This window comes from Mus pahari, chromosome 17 (genome assembly GCF_900095145.1).
Source record: "Mus pahari chromosome 17, PAHARI_EIJ_v1.1, whole genome shotgun sequence".
Lineage (NCBI taxonomy): Eukaryota > Metazoa > Chordata > Mammalia > Rodentia > Muridae > Mus > Mus pahari.
This window is the reverse complement of record NC_034606.1, coordinates 19,532,014-19,537,622: the sequence shown is the minus strand read 5'-3', so window position 1 is coordinate 19,537,622 and position 5,609 is coordinate 19,532,014. Positions and strand designations below refer to the sequence as shown.

The window sequence follows — 5,609 nt, the reverse complement described above, 5'->3', positions numbered from 1 at the left end:
GTCTATATGTATATATATATACATATGTGTGTCTATATGTATATAAACACATATATTAGACACAGACTTAGTTTAGGAACAGACTTACTTTAATTATAGAAACAGTCATCTCTCACATAAATATCTTTATAGAGACACTAGAATAATGGCTAACTACATATGTGGACACCATGTAGCTCAGTTTGAGTTGACACAAAAAGCTAACCTTCACAGCATGATGGCTTCCACTTTTCTAGGACACATGAGAAGTTACAGCTATATATATATATATATATATATATATATATATATATATATATATATATATAACCTCCATCCTCAAATAGGAGAGAATAAAATCATAAAACTGATTCTTCAGTCATATTCTCAGTGAAGGGTACCCTTTAGTCTCTTGTAGAAATGGAACCAGAACCCCCCAAACCACATAGCCTGAAAGCAAAGCTTAGCTTTATGGCCACATACGTCACCCTTTGTCCTCCCCTTATCGTGTAACTTCTTCCAAACGTACTAATTAATTAATTGAGCGAACCTGTCTAAATCATCCAATCTTGATTTTTCTAATGCCTGTGAGGGTTCTAGAAGTTAGGCATGATTTGGTTTTAAAGGTTTTGATTGCATTGAATATAAAAAATCAAATAAGATGAGAAAATGATGACTGGAAGAGGGGTTTGAAATTCACCTCCTTTCCTGTGCAGACAAGAGGCCCTCTTAGGTTGGTTTTTATCTTGACCTATTTTGAGAGTGATATATTTGGCTCACAACCAAGAATAGAAAATAAGCAAAGATCTGTGTCTGCTAGAGCAACCTTAGCATATTTGACGCTGGAGGCATCCTTCTTGGGGAACTCTCCTATGCATTCTTAGGTGTTGAGCAGTGTCTTGCCCTCCACTCACAGGATGGTAGTAGTAACCTCCATGAGTAATGACGGGAAATGTCTCCCACACAGTGCCAGTTGTCCCTCATGGAACAAATCCTGAACTCATGAAGGCTATAAACTGTTAAAAAAGGGAAATGAACTACCTTTCTGTAGGTAAAAACCTCTTCTACAGCACCCCATAGCTAGGATTTGTGTTTAATGAAAAACTCGTTTACACAACACAATTACTTGTTTCTCTCCTCTACTCCTATGGGAGTTAGAGATACTCTTTCCGAACATGCAGACCGTCTTCCAGGCAGTGGTTAGAGCGGATCTGGTTTCTGCCCTCAGCCCTATGTGTTCTAGCCACAGGGCAGTGACAAACTCATGTTCCTGCCCTCCTAGCCCAGGTGATTATAGAGACCCCTGAAATAGCACTGGTGTTCCAGCCAATGATTGCCTAGAAAATCCTAGCAAGCCCACAGTGCCTGCTCAGTAAATCTCAGACCTGCTTACTGGCTGTTATTCTGGGCAACTGCAGCACTAACTCACACCTGATACAAATTACAAAAACATATCCAGAAGCAATTCAGCCCCGCCCCTCCCCCCCCCAAAGACCTCAAACTTAACTTGCATGAAAAACACATTCTTTCATGAAGACTTATCCATTTCTTTCTGAATAGAAGACTTTCCCGGGGGAGACGTCTTATTTGTCCCTTTCCCATCTCGAGATGTGGAAGTTCCTGGCATAGCATCTTTTCTCTGAACATGCCTAGCCTTCTGCCTTTGTTGCTGGGCTGAGAGGAGGGAACCCTGAACACTTAACTCCAAAAATCTGTTCCCAAGCTGCCTGCTGCCTGCCAGGCAAGTCACTGCCTGCCTTGGAAGTGTCTGAACCTCTCTTTATCGGCAACTGTCTGAATGTCTGCTCTAATCTGGAGGAGAGTGGAACCAGAGTATAGGGACTGTGGCCTGGAAGGTGGCAGGGGAGTGCAAAGGCCTGACATATGGGCATTCTGTTTCTTTTCCTAGCCTTTGAACGTGGAGATATTTGTGTCTCTGATTTTTCAATGGAACTTTGGGAACTGTGATAATAATAAAACAGTAGGCCCTCATCAGTTCTTTTTTATTTGCCAAGCATGCTGTCACATGCCTTTTCTGTGAGCTCATTTTGTCATCAAGGCAACCCAGTGAGGTGGAGATTATGTTGCCTATTTTAAAGATGAAGCAACTAAGTTTTGAAATAAGAAGATTCGTGGTTTTTACATCACACAGCTGGTCTACGATGAGCCTGGGAAGTGAGTGGAGATCAGCCAGAACCCATGTACTGGCCAATGCTCTTAATTGCTGGGTTTGAGAACTTCGCTATTTATCCCATACTCTAGACTAAATGCGATTGAGTCCAAGTGTGCAAACTTAATTGCTAGATTAAAAAAAAAAAACCCAAAATGAGTCTTCATCAACATCATATCCATCAAATTTTACAACTATACATTAAGCACTTACTATATATCCGATACTACATGGTGTTTAAATAAGACTCAAAAGGCTAAGGAGGAGGCTGAGGTATTGCTTATTGGTCGGATACTTGCTAGTATACAAGTGCCGGAGTTTAAAGAGGGGTGTGTGTGTGATAATTATATTAAATAAAGGGTTTGTAGGGGATTTGGTGATAGAAGTTTCAGAAGCCCTACTATCACATAGGATGGAGTTCTTGAGTATATCTAGAAAGAGAAAAAAGTTTATAAAGAATGTGATTCCTGGAGAGGACTCCTGAAAAATAAAGAAGTTAGTATTCTTGCGTCAGAGGTATAAAAAGAAAACATCTGAGAAGAAAGAAGGCACAACATAGGCCAGAATCTTTGTGGCGAAATGGGGAGCTATAAGGATTCTAGAATAGCTGGCATTCAGGGGCTAGAGCCCAAAGCAAGTACCATATGAAAGATAGAGAGCCTGCTTCGCACAGAACAGAAAGAGAGCCTGCTTCCCACTGAACAGAAAGAGCCTGCTTCCCACTGAACAGAGCCGAAGGTGCCAAACACCAAATGCCATTTTGCGTTTGAATAAATGTAGCATTTTTTTTCAGTTTTATTTTAATTTTGTTTTGTTTTTGTTTTTGAGACTAGGTCTCATGTAGGCTGGCCCAACCCTCAAATTTACTATATAATCAAGAATGACCTTGAACTTCTGATCTTCCTGCTACCCCTCTCTGTGAGATTATAGATGTATACTACCACATGGGTTTATGCAGTGCTGGGGATTAGAACCAGGGCTTCCCAATGGAGGAGCTAGAGAAATTACCCAAGGAGCTGAAGGGGTCTGCAACCCTATAGGGGGAACAACAATATGAACTAACCAGCACCCCTAGAGCTTGTGTCTCTAGCTGCATATGTAGCAGAAGATGGTCTAGTCAGCCATCATTGGGAAGAGAGGACCCTTGGTCTTGCAAATTTTATATGCCCCATACAGGGGAACACCAGAGCCAAAAAGTGGGAGTGTGTGGGTAAGGGAGCAGGGCAGGGGGAGGGTATAGGGAACTTTCGGGATAGCATTTGAAATGTAAATAAAGAAAATATCTAAAACAACAACAACAACCAAGGCTTCACTAATGCTAGGCAAGCTACTGCTCCATCTGAGTTATAATGCTAAGCCCCATTCATGTCAAGGACACACGGGAGTATGCATCTCATGTTTGTGCGCACACACACACACACACACACACACACACGTGAGAAGGCCAGAGGTTGGGGTTGCATGTCTTCCACTGTTTTGTTTTTTTCATCATATTTGTGAGACAGGGTCTCATTGAATCCAGATCTCATGGATTAGATAAACTGGTTGGCCAGTGAGCTCCAGGGACCCTCCTGCCTCCGGCCTCCCAGCACGGAAATGATAGACATACACCATACACCCAACTGTTAGTCCTTTGTTTTTGTTTTTGAAAAAAGGTTTCACAGTGTAGCACTAGCTGGCCTGGAATTTGCTCTATGGAGCAGGCTGGCCTCAAACTCATAGAGACCCACCTGCCTCTGCCTTCTGAGTATCGAGATTATAGATATGCACCACTATGCCTAAAAAACAAAACAAAACAAAACAAAATGAACTCAGCTATGTAGGAGGTGGGGGTCTGAACTCAGGTCCTCATGCTTAAATGGCAAGTAGTTCATCCACCGAGCCACTGCCCCAGCTCCCTGCAAACTATTTTGTTTGGGTTTTGTTCTGTTGCGTTTTGTGTTGTTTTCAAAGACAAGGTTTCTCTGTAACAGTCCTTGTGTCCTAGTATTTGCTCTGTAGACCAGACTACCTCTGCAGTTCTGAGAGTAAAGGTGTGGACCACACATCTGGGGTGCGTTCAGAGTTTAATATAACTGAGTACATTCAACTTGAGTAAGTATTGACTTCTTGTTTCCACTGAATCTAGTGCACCATGGTGATTCTGTTAAGAAACACCAAATGCTAACTGCAAAAAGCATCAACGAACATGAAGGTCGACCTATTGTAAAAGATGACATGATGCCTCCTCCCTCAACAGAGGAATGGATACAGAAAATGTGGTACATTTGCACAATGGAGTACTACGCAGCTATTAAAAAAAATGAATTTGTGAAATTCCTAAGCAAATGAATGGATCTGGAGGATATCATCCTGAGTGAGGTACCCCAATCACAAAAGAACTCAGATGATATGCACTCACCGATAAGTAGAAATTAGCCCAGAAACTTAGAATACCCAAGATACAATTTGCAAAACACATGAAACTCAAGAAGAAGGAAGATCAAAGTGTGGATATTTCGCCCCTTCTTGGAATTGGGAACAAAATAACCATGGAAGGAATTACAGAGACAAAGTTTGGAGCTGAGATGAAAGGATGGATTGTCCAGAGACTGCCCCACCCAGGGATCCATCCCATCATCAGCCACCAAAGGCAGACACTATTGCATACGCCAGCAAGATTTTGCTGAAAGGACCATGATATAGCAGTCTCTCATGAGGCTATGCCAGTGCCTGGCAAATACAGAAGTGGATGCTCACAGTCATCTATTGGATGGAACAGAGAACCCTCATTGGAGGAGCTAGAGAAAGTACCCAAGGAGCTGAAGGGGTCTGCAACCTTATAGGTGGAAAACAATATGAACTAACCAATATCCTCAGAGCTCTTGTCTCTAGCTGCATATGTAGCAGAAGATGGTCTAGTCGGCCATCATTGGGAAGAGAGGCCCCTTGGTCTTGCAAACTTTATATGCTCCAGTACAGGGGAACGCCAGGGCCAAGAAGTGGGAGTGGGGGGGGAGGGGGGAGGATATAGGGGACTTTAAAGATAGCATTTGAAATGTAAATGAAGAAGATACCTAATAAAAATTGGAAAAAGTTTTAAAAAAATGACATGATGCCGCAATGTACTTTTTTTGCCCAGTTCTTCCTCCACAAATCAAGCATGTGATAGTCATATCCGAATGTCTTGTCAATCCTGAAAACCCTAATATTTCTGTGGCCTCTACTGCCTTGTATGTTCATCTTCTATAAGAACGCCTCACTGTTCTTGCTGGTACAAATTAATTTCTATTTCAGTTTTCTAACCCTGCCTACCATCTTTAATTATGCTGAATATACTTGTGGGTAAATACAGAATTTCACTTGGGGGTGCAAGGTGACTGCTCTGGGCAATTGTATTTTCAATTTTCAACGCATAACACTTTTTATTATTATTATTTTCTTTATTTACATTACAAATGCTATCCCAAAAGTTCCCTAT

At 41.7% G+C, this 5,609-nt stretch overlaps 1 protein-coding gene across 4 annotated transcripts in view; it reads left to right on the top strand.

Moving 5' to 3' along the window:
- Samd12 (sterile alpha motif domain containing 12) overlaps window positions 1–5,609 on the top strand; it is a 423,060-nt gene that overhangs the window by 407,460 nt on the left and 9,991 nt on the right. The gene's annotated exons all lie outside the window — the stretch shown is intronic.